Source organism: Magnolia sinica, chromosome 6, assembly GCF_029962835.1.
Source record: "Magnolia sinica isolate HGM2019 chromosome 6, MsV1, whole genome shotgun sequence".
NCBI classification, from domain to species: domain Eukaryota; kingdom Viridiplantae; phylum Streptophyta; class Magnoliopsida; order Magnoliales; family Magnoliaceae; genus Magnolia; species Magnolia sinica.
In genome coordinates this window covers 74,692,707-74,710,380 of record NC_080578.1, presented here as the reverse complement: position 1 = coordinate 74,710,380, position 17,674 = coordinate 74,692,707, and the positions used below count along the sequence as shown (strand labels likewise).

The 17,674-nt window shown below is 42.9% G+C and overlaps 1 long non-coding RNA gene across 1 annotated transcript; it reads right to left on the bottom strand.

The window, feature by feature from the left end:
- Positions 1–973: 973 nt before the first annotated feature.
- LOC131250073 (uncharacterized) lies at positions 974–2,713 on the bottom strand. The gene is made up of 3 exons (XR_009173039.1): positions 2,497–2,713; positions 2,219–2,321; positions 974–1,798 (listed from the first exon to the last, which is right to left on the bottom strand). It is a non-coding gene; the product is annotated as an uncharacterized LOC131250073 (long non-coding RNA).
- Positions 2,714–17,674: the final 14,961 nt, after the last annotated feature.

Here is a 17,674-nt window from a genome sequence, read left to right as displayed (position 1 = left end):
AGAATGCCAAGGAGGTCGAGACTTATTTCCTAGTCAACATGTTGCTAAGGGCTATCTTCTTCAATCCATATCAATGGAAGAAGTGTGCAATTGGACGTCTTTCTCCATGCCGAGATTTCAGTTTCAATTGCATGAAGGTTACAAGCTGGATGTGCATGTGCAAAACAATGTCACATCAATCATTAAAAAGCTGCTCCACTAAATCATGCTCTATCAATCATCCCACTTGAAACTTGCTTCCTTTAGAATTGAGTTTTAACCACGTTGTTGAATACATAATGAAGCCAACAAAATTTTCATCTTTAGATTCCTTCTAGATGCTCATAAGGTAGAACGAAAGAAATACACTGTGTCATGTCATTACCAATTGACTGACACCAAGCAGATTACCACTATAGAAGTAGATCAAAAGTCGTAAGTATACTTGCGGAAGCCCTGTTCAATTAGGAAGATGATAGTTTTCAATGTTTCCTATTATTGTCTAGCGATTTTGGACCGAACACCAATCCATTAGTTACTTTCTCCAATGGTGTTGCATATTTACTCTATATGTTGTAATATGCTAGCCCATTGGTGTTGTTTTTAATAAAATTCTCTTTACCTGTCAATGAAATACAAATTTATGTATGTATGAACATATGTGCCTTACGTACCTGACATAACTGAGATATTAGCACCTAGCATTGGATACTTGATGATTCATACAACAATGAAGCACTTTGGCATCTGCAAAAAATAAAATGACAAGCAGAATTCTGCATACATTTACTAGTTTGCATTGGAACAAATAACCAACCAATTAAAAATCAGACACTTCCAACCAATTAAAAGAACAAAATTCTTATCAATTACAAGAGATGAACTGATAATTTGAAGATATACCTTCCAACAGGAATGTTCTTTGGAACCTATGACCATGATAAGCTTCCAATATGCAAAGATAAAATGTAAATCAGCAAATTCTAACTGGTTCTCAATGCAAATATCTGAGTTACCTATAAAGCACTCAAGTGTTAGTACATGTGCATGCCAAGAAACACCATTATTTTTGTTATTTCCTCTTCATTTAAATGACCATAAGCAATTCAATTCGCATATGTTATTTCCTAAGGCAATCCCAATGAGATTGCCTTGGGAAATTTAAGTTACCGTGGATCTCCATATTTGTTAGTTTTATATGCAGAAATGTCACTTGACAAGAATTAAGTAACAAGCTGCCCCTACCTCCATGATTCAAAAGCTTCAACTTTAGTACAAAAGTTCCAGAATAACAACGTCAACCTTACTCATTTCTTGCTTACATTGGCAATTTGGCATGTATGTTGTGAAGATCCTCTTCGATCATCTTCGATGAATCCTCTTGGCATTTTTCTCATAAATCATATTTCAAATGAACTTAGAAAAGGAAATCTAAAAGAATCAGATGATAACCAAGCATACCCAAGAAAGGCTAGAAAAAGAGGTTTATTTTCTGTATAAAACATTCCAAAAGGTAGTTTCCACTTTACTGAACTACTAGTTATTTTAATTCAATTCAATACTAGATAATACAGACTAAAGCCAGCTTAAAGCAGTCTGAACCTACTAACAGTCTTTCTGCTACCTTTCTCAATTAGATTTCTGACCTGAAGCAGTCTGAACTTATTAAAATATAGTTACTAGTATGTAGCCATCAAGGTATGAGGTTTTGTAGGTCTTAATGAAAGTGGGAAAGAAAAATCCATACAACTTTGTCCAAATGCTCAAGAACAGATGATTGATCATTGGGGTCAATGTCCGCCTCGTCCTTTAAAATGACCTGCTTAGAAAGCATGACATGGTATGAAAATACTCAAAAATATGAAAACGAAATTCCACAGAACTCTATACCTCAGCATATTCAAAAGGCCTCACTGACTTCAAAGGTATTTTAGTTACACGATATTGATTCCCCTATAAATAGAAATCACCAGCTGTATTTCACATGTATGACCATTGACGAAAAAGATGAAAGGAGGTAAAAAGAACTAGACTCCTTCACCAAAACAACCTTAATTTCTAAAAGAGGGACATGCTTAAGTTTTGCTTCCCCATCGATTAATGATGTGCAACAGACAACCCTGGTTGAGTTATATGAAAGTCCATCCCATGAACTTCCTATGAAATTAGAAGCTACCCTCAATAAGATGCAATAAGAAGGAAGTAATCCACAGGCAACAAAAAATGTTATCAGCAATACCTGTGGATCAACGAGGCATTCATGTTCATGCCTCCACACTATGAAGTCCAGGAATTGTGGCAGGAAATGTTCATTTATCGCGTTTTTGGGATTTGTCTTGATCCTGCAATGCACAGACGTACAATTATAAGCAGCAACTAATCAGGTAAGCATTTAATTTCCCACTAAAAACATATAGCAACTCACGAGAAATACTCATCACGAATCAATTTATTGAGGAGACTCTTTTCTTTTCATGTGTTCTAACTTCTAGGTTACTCTCAAAGACAATGTCTAACCTGTTTTAATGGAGTACCATGATGTTGAACCAATCTGACACATCACACCCTTCTTGAGCTTCAGGCCTTACCCATTGTAGTCTTTTGCCCTTTCGTATACCCTGGTATACGGCTTTGTTTTCCAAATACAAAGGGTTAGACACAAATAATAAGAATATGAAGAGAGCCAACATCCTTAAGCAGTGACAAATAGCAGAGCACATAAAAAAATATGCCTTGATAGCATTGGGAACCATGAGAAGAACTCAAAACTACCAATTAAAGAAACTAACGTTCCAGGAGCAGTATATAAAAAATACCTTCTCTGTTTTTCAGAAAATTTTAAAGCCCCAAACTGGTAGTAGCAAGATCAGATCTTTTGATAGCATCTACCATCTCTGATAGAGATGACATTGTTGTTCCTTATCTAAGACCTGCTGATTAGCATTTCCATCTCTTTATTTTGGGTAATTTTCAGATGGGTACAATCACACATGTGAATACAGTTGCAACTATTTTAAGGTGCCTCTCCCAAGCTCCTAGACTACCATCCTTGGATTGGGGGGCTATTGTTAGACGTTGCATGAAATATGAGGATCAAGTTTCTAGTGTGTTAAACCCGAATATTGTTCTCAAGAAAGGAGCACTACGAGAGGAATGCATACGTTTTTCCTTAGCTCATGCAAATCAAGTCAGTCCCCTCCTATTTTTTGTGGATGAGCTCTCTGAAATATCCAGGTTCAGGATGCAAGAGCTGAATCTGCAGTCTTTTCTATTACGCCATTTAGTAGATGCGATAAAAATCTTCTCAGGTTCCAGGCTGGAGAAGTTGTTTGATGACATTGTTGATTATTTCAGTTCCTCCACTTCTTATCAGTCAAACAATCCAGATCAGAAAAGCTTATTGCGAACTTCATTCTGGAGTGGTTTGTATCATTCTCTAGGCGAATCTTCTATTGAGGTCCCAGAGTATATATCAAACATGGAGAAATGCATGGAGTTGTTGTTCTGTTTGTTGCCTGCTTCTCCCTGTGAAGATGGTCTAGTGGAGAAATAGGCAAGTTCTGAAAACGAGTGGTCAGAAGCTGTGAGATGTTTCGGTAAGGTGCCAAAGGATTGGCTAATGGATATCCTGCAGGTATAAAAATCATTTTAATCAATTTAGTCAGGTTATTCCACATGCATGAATTCCATGTACATGCAATAGTGCAGGTCCTAGCATGCATATTAGGGATGCAACTTGGCAGGTCGGGTCAGGTTGAGGGTCAACCCGAGCCCAACCTGAGATCAAGTTGGGTTAACCTGTGGTCCGACCCGACCTGAGCCCAACCCAGCATACTATATCCTCAATCCTAACCCATCTCGGGCTGGGTTAGGCTGGGTCAGGTTGGGTTGGTCAGGCTAGGTCAAAGATTCAGAATGTCTTATTTATCGAAGACAACCATTGGACTCCTAGAACCAGTGATCAACAAATGGATTTCTTGCATGTTCTACAATAAGAAATGAGATGAAAGGTTTGCAAAATTGGACTTCTCAACAGTCACATGAGTAGTTCAAAGGTCATTGTGAGTTCTACTTTCTGGAAATGCAAAAATCCTGGTTATGAAAACACGACTAAGGCTGATGTGCATGGAGCGACTAAGGGTCGAGAGGGAGAGGGAGAGGGAGTGACAGAGGGAGAGTGGAGCGAGAGAGAGAGAGAGAGAGAGAGAGAGAGAGAGAGAGAGAGCGAGAGAGAAGGGACTTGCGGATTTGGGTTTTTTTCCGCGGAGTGGAGGGAGAGAAATTTTAGAAACCCTCGGCGTTTGCACATTTGACTGGTTATGGATGGACGGTCCAATCAAGAGCTTTGTGGGGTCCATTATGATGCATTTGATATATCCACTCCGTCCATTAATTTTGTAAATTTTTTTTATAGAAAATGGCACAAAAATGTAGGCAAATCTAAGGTCCAATTGAACCACACCATCGATCAATGGTACATATATAATCTCCACTGTTTCCTACCGTGTGGTCCACTTGAACCTTTGATGTACTTCCTTTTCTAGGATCTTACCTTAAAATGATCTTTTAAAATATATAGACGTATTAGATGGAGCATAAACATTTTAATGGGCCTTGTAGAGTTCCATATTGGGCTGTCACATGGTGAAGGCACAGGTGGTGGTGTTAACTTTTAGCTACGGGTTTTATTATTTATAGCTACGGTTTTAATCCGTAGCAATAGAGTTACGGTTTATATCCATAGCTAAAAACCAACATGGTCTGTAGCCTTTGGCTATTTTTTTGGTAGTGTGAAAGTGTGTGTAAGGTAAATGCCAAGTAAGCAATATCAGAGTAATCACAATAAGTGAAAAAACTGACAAGATCATGAATCACACGATATCAGAGTAAGCAAAAATATACTGGTAAGTCCATGAATACTATCAGTCGTACCAAGGCTATGAGATGCAAGACATGAACGTTATTGGCCATACTAAGGCCATACAATGCGAAACATAATAAGACAATAACATATGCCAAGGATGTAATGCAATATGCAAATCCTGATGAGTCTACGAATACCGTCAGTCGTATCTAGGCTGTATAAATGCATAAACATAGTAACCCAAAATGCCATATGCTGCGGATGTAATGCGAGATGCGGTGCGAATGGAATGACCATGCTGAAGTGTGAAGTCAGGATGATAGTACGTAGTATCATAGGCTATGAGGTCCATCAAAAGAGACTTCTATCCAAAATAGTCCCATACCTAAATTTGGATAGTCAGACTCAATGTGGTAAACTCCTGATCTCAGGTTAGTAGCGCGCCCCAATCAAAATCCTGGCCATTGCAAAGGTACACGTAACAAATAGTTACGCACCACCAGCCCAAGTGGATAGTGAATGAATGAATGAATGAGTATGCAATTCCTACTCAATAAGTCCATATATCAGTATGGTTCCTCTCTGAGATCATCACCGGGGTCTAGTACACTCAACACCACCTACCGCCCCATCAAGCGCACAACTAGGTAAGTGGAAGAGACCTCACTATCCGCCTAGCCAGTAGTCTACTAATACCTATTCGGCTTGTCAATATCGGACCCATTCCTCGAGCTGGTCAAACTTAGCCTAGTTATGCCTACTCCCTCGGACGGGTAAGGCCACACCCCCTCCCAACCGACTAGACACAGTGGGAGACATGACCTCCTGTTATCCGACACTCGGGTGCTCATGTATATCCACTCGGTCTCAACATTTGAATGTCCTCTGGTACTAAGAGGGTTTAGGGATTTTCACCCAGGGCCATCTATGGCAGCCCGATGCTCGAACCAAACAGTTTCGGTGTCCCATCTGGCCATTCACGATATGCCTGTGGAGGTTACAGCCCTGATGTCGTAAGGGTGTACAGTAATCACAACACATAATGCAAAATACACGAGTCATACAATCCAGTCATGCATCAATCCTACGCATACCGTGTGCTCATGTGAGATAACCTCCGCCTATTAGGGAGTCTCATAACAACTTGCCCAATGACATATGCAATGGTCAACCACATCTTATAACAAACATACAAATGATGCATATAGGCATGTATCATGATGCTATGCTATCACATACTCATAATTGGTATCAATAATCGACATCAATAATTGGCCTCGACAATGTGGACATTTAACCAACATTGCCCCAAGGAATGACCCACATAGAGCTTAACAAATAGTGGACCCATGGCTTCGTACAAGGGTCTAATATACAACACCATGGGCCTTACTCAAGAGCTCAATACACATCACGATGGGCCTCTCACATGGGTCTAAGATACATCACAATGTGCCTCAAATACGAACCGCATATACATCACATTACGCTTCGACAATCGGAATCGGCCTCGATAATCAACCTATACAATCAACCTCGACAATCGAAATCGACAATCAGAATCGGCCTCGACAAACGGAATCAGCCCTGTTAATCGAACTCAACTTCGACAATTAGAATCGGCCTCGACAAACGGAATTGGCCTCGTCAATCGAACTCAGCTTCGACAATTGGAATCGGCCTCGACATATGGAATTGGCCTCATCAATCTGACTCGGCCTTGAAGATCGGAATCGACAATCGAAATTGACAATCGGAATCAGCCTCGACAATCGGAATGAACAATCAGAATCGACAATCAGAATCGGCCTAAAAAATTAGCCTCGACTAACAGAATCGGCCTCGTCAATCGGACTCGGCCTTGACAATCGAAATCGACAATCGAAATCGGTTTCGACAATCGGTCTTGACAAACGGAATCGGCATCGTCGATGGGACTCAGCCTCGACAATCGGCACCGATAATCAGCATCGTTAATCGAAACCGACAATCAACATATAAATAAGGTGGGGTCCATAGATGGATAACTAATCAACCATCACATAAAGATCGACCCATGACCATGGTTATATCAAATCTGATGGCACGGAGCCATCCGTCTATGGCGAATGGGGCCCACTTATTTGGGTTAACCCACTTAGAGAATGGTGCGAATAGGCCTAACAAAGCCTACGGGAAGGTCACAATGAGGACATCTAACCATCATTGCACATCAATGTGGACATCTAACCAACATTGCTCCCAAGGAGTGGCCTACAAAAAGATTCATACACAACGTAACGACCACACCTACATCACATTGGGCCTCATTCATGGGCCTCTAGTATATCGCGTTGGGCTTCCTACAAGGACCTCAAATGTATCACAATAGGCCACGCCCATGGGCCTCAGATACATCTCGATGGGCTGCGCCCATGGGCCATGGATACATCACAATGGGCCTTACCAAATGGGCCGAAAATATATCACAATGGGCCACGTCCCATGGGCCTCAAATATATCACAATGGGTCTTATGCACATCCCATTGGGCCTCGACCCATGGGCCTCCAATACATCAAATGGGCCGCATCACGTGGGTCTTATATATGTTAAGGTTGGTCTCATAACATGGGCCTCGACAACATGCCCTATACACATTAAGGTGGGCCTCAACAACGGCCTCATACATATCAAGGTGGGCCTCAACAACGGGCCTTATACATATCAAATGGGCCACGTACAACTAGCAGGTGGGCCCGACACAATAGGTGGGCCCTGCATACACCACAGGTGGGCCCCAACAGCTGGATATACTATGCATACATTACGGTGGTCTCATGGATGGACTGTGTATATAACACATACATCACTATGGTCCCCATCGTCCAGATGGACGGCGACACAAATCACAGTAGGTTTCCACCGTCCAGATAGTTGGACAGTGTGGATATAAAACATATACATCATGCCGGGGTCCACCTATATAATAGGTACATCAAGGTGGGTCCTATTGATCTGAATAGATGGATGGCTTGGAGAAATATATGCAATCACAGGGACCCTCGAGCGAACGACATGGAATGAAGCACATGCATCAACGTGGGGTCCACGTCCCCTTACTAGACTGACAGAGTGGATATAAAACACTTACATCAAGGTGGATCCCACCCAACTTGCTGACGTCAACACACCAGCTGGAAGGCTGTTGTGGGACCTGCGGAACTTACTGTCGATAATACAGCAGCTATATAGCTATGAGGGTGCATTGGCCAATCCATCCACAGAAGTGGGTCCCACGTGGGGGCCCACCATAATGTTTATCTGCCATCCAAGCCGTTGATATGGTCATAGAGGCTTGCATGAAGAGGAAAAACAAATTTCATAATGACCTAAAACTTCTGTGAATCCAAACAAGGTTCCAATGACAGTCGTTCAATCTACTGTTTCCTGTGACGTGGGCCACCTGAGCTCCACCTACGGTGATTTTTGGAGTATCACAATATCTAGGTGGGGTCCATCAAATGCATGGTGGAGATGTTTGACACACATCACGGTGGGGCCTTTGGTTGGGACCCGTGGTCCTTAGCCCGTCCGTCAAATGCAGCCATAGGAGGCTGCTACCGTCCTCTATCAGCACCAGCAGCAGACGCTGGTGTTAGCTTATTATTATTATTAATTTTGAAAACTGGTTTTATCGCAGTTTTTCCTAGGTAGGACCCGTATCTGGAAAATCCAACCCACTGGTTGGGTCCTACGTCTCATGACGGACCAAACGAGCCCAATATGCGACATGTTTTGGCCCAAAGTGGGTCCTAGTCGATTTTAACAGTAAAGATCAATATTTTCTATGTTATGGCCCGTCAAAAAATCGGATTAACTTCATTTTTCAGCTCAACATCTAAAATGAGCTGGGGAATGGAATAGACGGCATGGATTGGATAATCCATCAAGGTGGGGCCTATATGAGTGGCCCACCCAAAAGTCTAAAAACCACTAATATTATATATATATATATATATATATATATATATATATTGTCTTTGGTTGTTAGTACAGCACGCTGTCCATGCACACTCCACTGTGAAGTCATGTCCAGCATCCCTAGACGTTGGACGGCTCGCATATAACATATCTAAGGTGGGGCCCACCTACAATCGTGCTGCCTAGGTGGGCCACCAAATGGTTAGATGGTGTGGATAGGACATACATCATAGTGGGGTCCATTCGAGTGGGCCACATGGCCACATCATCACATGGAACAAAACATGAAAAAGAGAGGGAGAGAGAGAGAGATAAAGAGATCGAGTGATGGAGGGACCCCAGTACTATGGGCCCTCCCTTCCATGATTTACAACGTACATCAAGTGGGTCCCATTACATATGGGCCCACCGATCAAAATCAACGGTGGAGATCCTTTCTCCACCAAAATGCAAGGTCTAGATGACCCTATTCAAGCAAGAAAAATAAACATCATGATGGGGTCCATGGAGAATGGCCCTATCATGGGATGATCATGAGAATCAAGGTGGGCCATCGGCCACACCTAGGGTCCAAAATGAGATCCATACCATCGATCGGTAGGCCTCACTTGACCCATTATAAAAATATGAAATCTAGGCCTATAGAAGCACCCACCGTTCGATCTTCTTTCTCCCTTGGCTTCCTTTGCTCCTTAACTTTGATTCCAACGAAAGATGATGAAGAATGAAGGATTGAGATTGGAGATGAGAGGGTTAGGAAGTGAGCCACACATAAAATTCTCTCATGGAGATTTGAGAGAGCTTGGACGTGTGGTATTTTGGTGTTTTGGGTTACTTGGAAAAGAAGGGAGAAATGAGAGAGAGGAGATGGGATGGAGTGATGGATGAGAGAGAGGGATGGGTGTGTAAGAACTTTGTTGACTTTTGAGGAAATTTGTGTAAGAAGGGTATGGGTTGTGTAAGGGTTTGTTGACTTATGGGGTTGCTTAGGGATGGGTGTGAGGTGATGTGTACTTGACATGTACTTGACCCTTGATGGGATTAATTGATTGATTGAGGTGACATGATGTAAAGATTCTCTTAGGTTTTGCAACGCGCTGCATTTTTCTCGAACTGAACGCGGGCTCACATCTCCTAGCCTAGGTATCACATCGGCGTGACGTGACATCGAAACCGCGGTGACTGCGTGGTTGCTAGGGTACAAGACTCGGGTCACACTGACTCTAATATACAGGACTCGACTAAGGATCACGCGTAAATGCTGGTAACAGATCGCGGGTCACCGAATTTTGACCGAGAGGACTGCGGAAGCCTACGGAACGGTATAGTCTAGGATACGGGCCTTACAGTTCTCCCCACCTATTAAAAATTTCATCCTCAAAATTTACAGAATAGACAAGGGAAGAGAAAACATCATCTAGTATATATGTCAAGGCTTAATCAATCTAGAAAAGGATGAGGATAGCGCTCTCTAATGTCAGCCTTGCGCTCCCAAGACGCCTCCTTAACAGAATAGTGAATCATATAAATCCTTGGATCTTGGATCAGAAACGATCAAAATGGAAATACTAGGTAGCCTCATAATCTCAATGGTAGGGAGCTATATCAGAAAATCTAAGTTATTCAAACGTGAGGATCTAACCATTCTAAGTTCTCCAACAATCATAGAGTGTAGGGCAGCTATCAGCAAATATGTGATGTTATTTTCAGGTATTCCCAAGTTATGCTCTGATACTAACTTCTGTCATGCCCCAAACCTAGAAATCAGAATCACAGGTATCCTGATCGCCGAACCCAGTGCCGACAGCCTCCGTAGTACCCCATTCTTGGCTCCCAGCGTTCATATGCCAGGTTCCGATCTTGGGATCTTACAAGGAGGATTTTCCAATGTACATTTATCTCATAAGAAGTATAACCACAAGTATACCCAAATCATAAAGGCAACATCATCATTACATATCCACTAATATAATCATTTGAATACAATGCTGAAAGGGAAATATATATATATCGAAATCAAAGCTTCAGAAGACAGTTGCACGCTCCAAGCTCAATGCTACTGCAACCTAACGCCACCTTCACGCATCTATCATGCATAAGCTTATAGAAAGCTTAGAGGGTGGTGAAAGTGTCTGTAAGGTAAGTGTCAAGTAGTAATATCAGAGCAATCACAGTAAGTGGAAATACTGACAAGATCATGAATCACACGATATCAGAGTAAGCGGAAATATACTAGTAAGTCCATGAATACTATCAGTCATACCAAGGCTATGCGATGCAAGACAAGAATGTTATCGGTCATACCAAGGCCATATAATGCGAAACATAATAAGAAAATAATAGATGCCGAGGATGCAATGCAATATGCAAATCCTGATGAGTCTATGAATACCGTCAATCATATCTAGGCTATATAAATGCATAAACATAGTAACCCAGAATGTCAAATGCTGCGGATGTAATGTGAGATGTGGTGCGAATGGAATGACCATGCTGGAGTGTGAAGTCGAGATGATAGTACGTAGTATCACAGGCTATGAGGTCCATCACAAGAGACTTCTATCCAAACCAGTCTCATACCTAAATTTGGATAGTCAGACTAAATGTGGTAAACTCCTGATCTCAGGTTAGTCGCGCGCCCCAACCGAAATCCTGGCTATTGCGAAGGTACACGTAACAAATAGTTGCACACCACCAGCCCAAGTAGATAGTGAATCAATGAATGAATGAGTATGCAACTCCTACTCAATAAGTCCATATATCAGTATGGTTCCTCTCTGGGATCATCACCGAGGTCCAGTACACTCAACAGCACCTGCTGCCCCATCAAGCGTACAACTAGGTAAGGGGAAGAGACCTCACTATCTACCTAGCCAATAGTCTGCTAATACCTACCCGGCTCGTCGATAGCAGACCCATTCCTTGAGCTGGTCAAACTCAGCCTAGCTATGCCTACTCCCTCGGCCAGGTAAGGCCACACCCCCTCCCAACTGACCACGACACAGTGGGAGACGCGGCCTCCTCGAATTCGTCACTCGGGCGCTCATGTATATCCACTCGGTGTCGACGTTAGGGCGTCCTCTGGTACCAAGAGTGTTTTGAGATTTTCACCTAGGACCATCTATGGTAACCCGATGCTTGAACTAAAAATTTTCGGTGTCCCATCTGGCCATCTACGATATGCTTGTGGAGGCTACGGCCCTGATGTTACAAGGGTGTACAGTAATCACAATACACAATGCAAGATGCATGAGTCATACAATCCAGTCATGCATCAATCCTACACATACTGTGCACTCATGTGAGATAACCTCCGCCTATCAGGGAGTCTCATAACAACTTGCCTAATGGCATATGCAATGGTTAACCACATCTCATAACAAACATTTAGATGATGCGTATGGGCATTATCATGATGCTATGTTGTCACATACTCATAATTGGTATCAATAATCGACATTAACAATCGGCCTCGACAATGTGGACATTTAACCAACATTGCCCCAAGGAATGACCCACATAGAGCCTAACAGATAGTGGACCCATGGCTTCGCACAACATCCTAATATACAACACCATGGGCCTTACTCAAGAGCTTAATATACATCACAATGGGCCTCTCACATGGGTCTAAGATACATCACAGTGGGCCTCAAATATGAACCGCATATACATCACATTAGGCTTTGACAATCGGAATCGGCCTATACAATCGACCTCGACAATTGGCCTCGATAATAGGAATCGACAATCAGAATTGGCCTCAACAAATGGAATCGGCCTCGTTAATCGAACTCAGGTTCGACAATCGAAATCGACCTCGACAATCAGCCTTGACATACGGAATCGGCCTCATCAATCGGACTCGGCCTCGACGATCGAAATCGACAATCGAAATTGGCCTTAACAATCGGAATCGACAATCAGAATTAGCCTCAAAAATCAGCCTTGACTAATGGAATCGGCCTCGACAATCAGAATCGACAATCGAAATCAGTTTCGACAATCGGCCTTGATAAACGGAATCGGCATTGTCGATCGGACTCAGCCTCGACAATCGGCACCGATAATTAGCATCGATAATCGGCACCGACAATCAGCATATAAACAAGGCAGGGTCCATAGATGGACAGCTGATCAACCATCACATAAAGATCGGCCCACGACCCTGGTTATATCAAATCTGATGGCACGGAGCCATCCATCTATGGCGAATGGGGCCCACTTATTTAGGTTAACCCACTTAGAGAATGGTGCGAATGGGCCTAACAAAGCCTATGAGAAGGTCACAATGAGGACATCTAACCATCATTGCACATCAATGTGGACATCTAACCAACATTGCTCCTAAGGAGTGGCCTACATAAAGGATTCATACACAATGTAATGACCACACCTACATCACATTGGGCCACATTCATGGGCTTCCTACAGGGGCCTCAAACGTATCATAATGGGCCACGCCCATGGGCCTCAGATACATCTCGATGGGCCGCGCCCATGGGCCTTGGATACATCACAATGGGCCTTACCAAATGGGTCGAAAATATATCACAATGGGCCATGTCTCATGGGCCTCAAATATATTGTAATGGGCCTTATGCACATCCCATTGGGCCTCGACCCATGGGCCTCCAATACATAAATGGGCTGCATCACTTGGGTCTCATATATGTTAAGGCGGGTCTCATAACATGGGCCTCATATATGGGCCTCGACAACATGCCCTATACACATTAAGGTGGGCCTCAACAATGGCCTCATACATATCAAGGTGGGCCTCAACAATGGGCCTTATACATATCAAATGGGCCACGATAGCTAGCAGGTGGGCCCAACATAACAGGTGGGCCCTGCGTGCACCACAGGTGGGCCCCAACAGCTGGATATACTATGCATACATTACGGTCGTCTCATGGATGGACTGTGTATATAACACATACATCACTATGGTCCCTATCGTCCAGATGGACGGCGGAAATAAAATACACAAATCACGGTAGGTTTCCACCATCCAAATAGTTGGATGGTGTGGATATTAAATATGTACATCATGCCGGGGTCCACCTATACAACAGGTACATCAAGGTGGGTCCCATTAATCTTAACAGATGGACGGCTTGGAGAAATATATGTAATCACGGGGACCCTCAAGCGAATGACATGGAATGAAGCACATGCATAAGGTGACGTCCACGTCCCCTTACTAGACTGACAGAGTGGATATAAAACACTTACATCAAGGTGGGTCCCACCCAACTTGTTAACGTCAACAAACCAGCTGGAAGGTTGGTGTGGGTCTCGTGGAACTTGCTGTTGACAATACAGCAACTATATAGCTGTGAGGGCGCACTGTCCAATCTGTCCACAGAAGTGGGTCCCACATGGGGGGCTACCATAATGTTTATCTACCATCCAAGCCGTTGATATGGTCATAGAGACCCGTATGAAAAGGAAAAACAAATTTCATAATGACCCAAAACTTTTGTGAATCTAAACAAGGTTCCAATGGCAGCCGTTCAGTCCACTGTTTCCTGTGACGTGGGCCACCTGAGCTCCACCTATGGCTGATTTTTGGAGTATCATAATATTCTGGTGGGGTCCATCAAATGCACGGTGGAGATGTTTGACACACATCACGGTGGGGCCTTTGGTTGGGACCCGTGGTCCCTGGCCTGTCTATCAAACGCAGCCGTAGGAGGCTACTGCTGTCCTTTAGCAGCAGCAGACGCTGCTATTAGCTTATTATTTTTTTTAAAAAAAAAATTGGTTTTATCGTGGTTTTTCCTAGGTAGGGCTCGTATCTAGAAAATCCAACACACTAGTTAGTTCCTATGTCTCATGACGGACCAAACGAGCCCAATATGCGATATGATTTGGCACAAAGTGGGTCCTGGTCGATTTTAATAGTAAAGATCATTATTTTCTATGCTATGGCCCGTCAAAAAATCGGATTAACTTCATTTTTCAGCTCAATATCTAAAATGAGCTGGGGAATGGAATAAATGGCGTGGATTAGATCAATGCATCAAGGTGGGGCCTATATGAGTGACCCACCCAAAAGTCTAAAAACCACTAATATTATATATATATATATATATATATATATATATATATATATATATATATATTGTCTTTGGACGTTAGTACAACACGCTATCTGTGCACACTTCACTATGAAGCTATGTCCAGCATCCTTAGATGCTGGAAGGCTTCCATATAACATATCTAAGGTGGGCCCCACCTACAAGCGTGCTGCCTAGGTGGGCCACCAAATGGTTGGAAGGTGTGGATAGGACATACATCAAGGTGGGGTCCATCCGAGTGGGCCACATGGCCACATCATCACATGGAAGAAAATATGAAAAAGAGAGGGAGAGAGAGAGAGAGAGAGATCGAGTGATGGAGGGACCCCGGTACTGTGGGTCCTCTCTTCCATGATTTACAACGTATATCAAGTGGGTCCCATTACATATGGGCCCACCGATCAAAATCAACGGTGGAGATCCTTTCTCCACTAAAATACAAGGTCTAGATGACCCTATTCAAGCAAGAAAAATAAACATCATGATGGTGTCCATGGAGAATGGCCCCATCATGGGATGATCATGAGAATCAAGGTAGGCCATCGGTCACACCTAGGGTCCAAAATGAGATCCATATAATCGATCGGTACACCTCACTTGACCCATCATAAAAATATGAAATCTAGGCCTATAGAAGCACCCACCGTTCGATCTTCTTGCTCCCTTGGCTTCCTTTGCTCCTTAGCTTTGATTCCAACGGAAGTGATGAAGAATGAAGGGTTGAGATTGGAGATGAGAGGGTTAGAAAGTGGGCCACACACAAAATTCTCTCATTGAGATTTGGGAGAGCTTGGACGTGTGGTATTTTGGTGTTTTGGGTTGCTTGGAAAAGAAGGGAGAAATAAGAGAGGGAGAGGAGATGGGATGGAGTGATGGATGAGAGAGAGGGATGGGTGTGTAAGAACTTTGTTGACTTTTGAGGAAATTTGTGTAAGAAGGGTATGGGTTGTACAAGGGTTTGTTGACTTATGGGGTTACTTTGGGATGGGTGTGAGGTGATGTGTACTTGACATGTACTTGATCCTTGATAGGATTGATTGATTGATTGAGGTGACATGATGTAAAGATTCTCTTGGGTTTTACAACACGCGGTGTTTTCCTCAAACTGAACGCGGGCCCACATCTCCTGGCCTAGGTATCGCCTTGGCGCGCAAGACATGGCATTGGAACCGCGACGACGGCGCGGTCGCTAGGGTATAAGTCTCGGGTCGCACCGACTCTAATATACGGGACACGACTAAGGATCGCGCACAAATGCCAGTAATAAATCGCGGGTCATGGAAATTCGACCGAGAGGACTGCGAAAGCCTACAAAATGGTACAGTCTAGTATACAGGCCTTACAGTATCAAAGTGAGGTTCCTCTAAAAAGGTCTAACAACTTAGAGAAAGATCTTGACTGAAGAAATAATTACGAGTAAAGGAGAGGGACCATCTATCTCACGACCACCCATCTTTAATGAAACAAACTACGCATAATTAAGGATAGAATGATATATTTTCTCCAGGCCTTAAATGATAATGTTTGAGTGATTGTCGAAAATGGATATATTGCACCAACAGAACAAATTGTTCTCAAGGATGGCACAATGTAACGTCTTGAAAAAATTCGTACAAGGACCCGAGTACCACCTCAGGTAGAACCACCTAAGGACCGAATCTTGTCGTAACTTAGACGAAAGTTAATTAAGTACTAAACTAAATAGTCAATGGATTCAACATGGGCTGCCATTTTCACAAATGAGAAGACTTAAAACCATTAATACCACTAGCCCAACGACACTTAAAGACCTAGGAGACATTGGAACCTTGTATTGGACCTAGACCGCACGTTGAGAGTCTGATGATTGCGAAACTATAGGATTATGTCCGTCTTACTGGGCTTGACAACCATCATGGGAATCGAGCCCAGATGGTGTCCAAAAACACACAACTTGAACCCTGAGTGAAGTGTGTGAGAAATGTGAATATCTTTAGAAAATGAAATGAAACTTAAGTGAATTGGGCCATTCACTCACACACAAAATTGAGGATTTTGGACCGTCAGTTTCTGACCAAACTTCACCCATGGGGAAAGGAAATTTCCCTGCACATATCCGTATAACAGTGGCCCCGATTGAGTAAGTATGACTGTTGATCTGACACGGGTCCTCTACGGGCCATCGTCTTATCTGATCACACCGAAATCACATCCTGTCATGGATCCATTATCAGAGAACTTACCCAATGACGTAGGTGAGTAGTTGGCCTCCCCATGAGCCCTGTTTGTCAAAAATAATTGCCCAAAAGATATAAACTATGTATATAGTGGCCCTGGGCCCATTTGCATCACTTCTGGGCTTATAAATAGCACTTATATCACCCCACCTCTCTCATATACGAATTTCTCCAAAACCCTAAGGGAGAGAGAGAGAGAGAAAAGAAGAGAAAAGAGAAAAGAGAAGAAGACTTTTGGGAGATTGTCGCAATAATCTTCTCCCACGACTCCACGCACCGAATCACCTTCCCATTATACTACATAACCTGTTTCAATTACGATTGTGGGTAAGAAAACCTAACCCTAATATCGTTATAAAGATCCAGATTGATTAATCAGCAAACTAGCTAACCTATTTCATTTTTTAGGTGCCTGACGTCCCATTTTCGGGAATGTAGAATTCGAACCGAGTCCGAATCGAGTATTTCGACAAAAGATGCAGACTATAAACACTTAGGTTATGGTTATCAATGCTTTCAATGTCAGCTAATGATTTATGTTTGACTTGATTGTTGTCATATTGACCT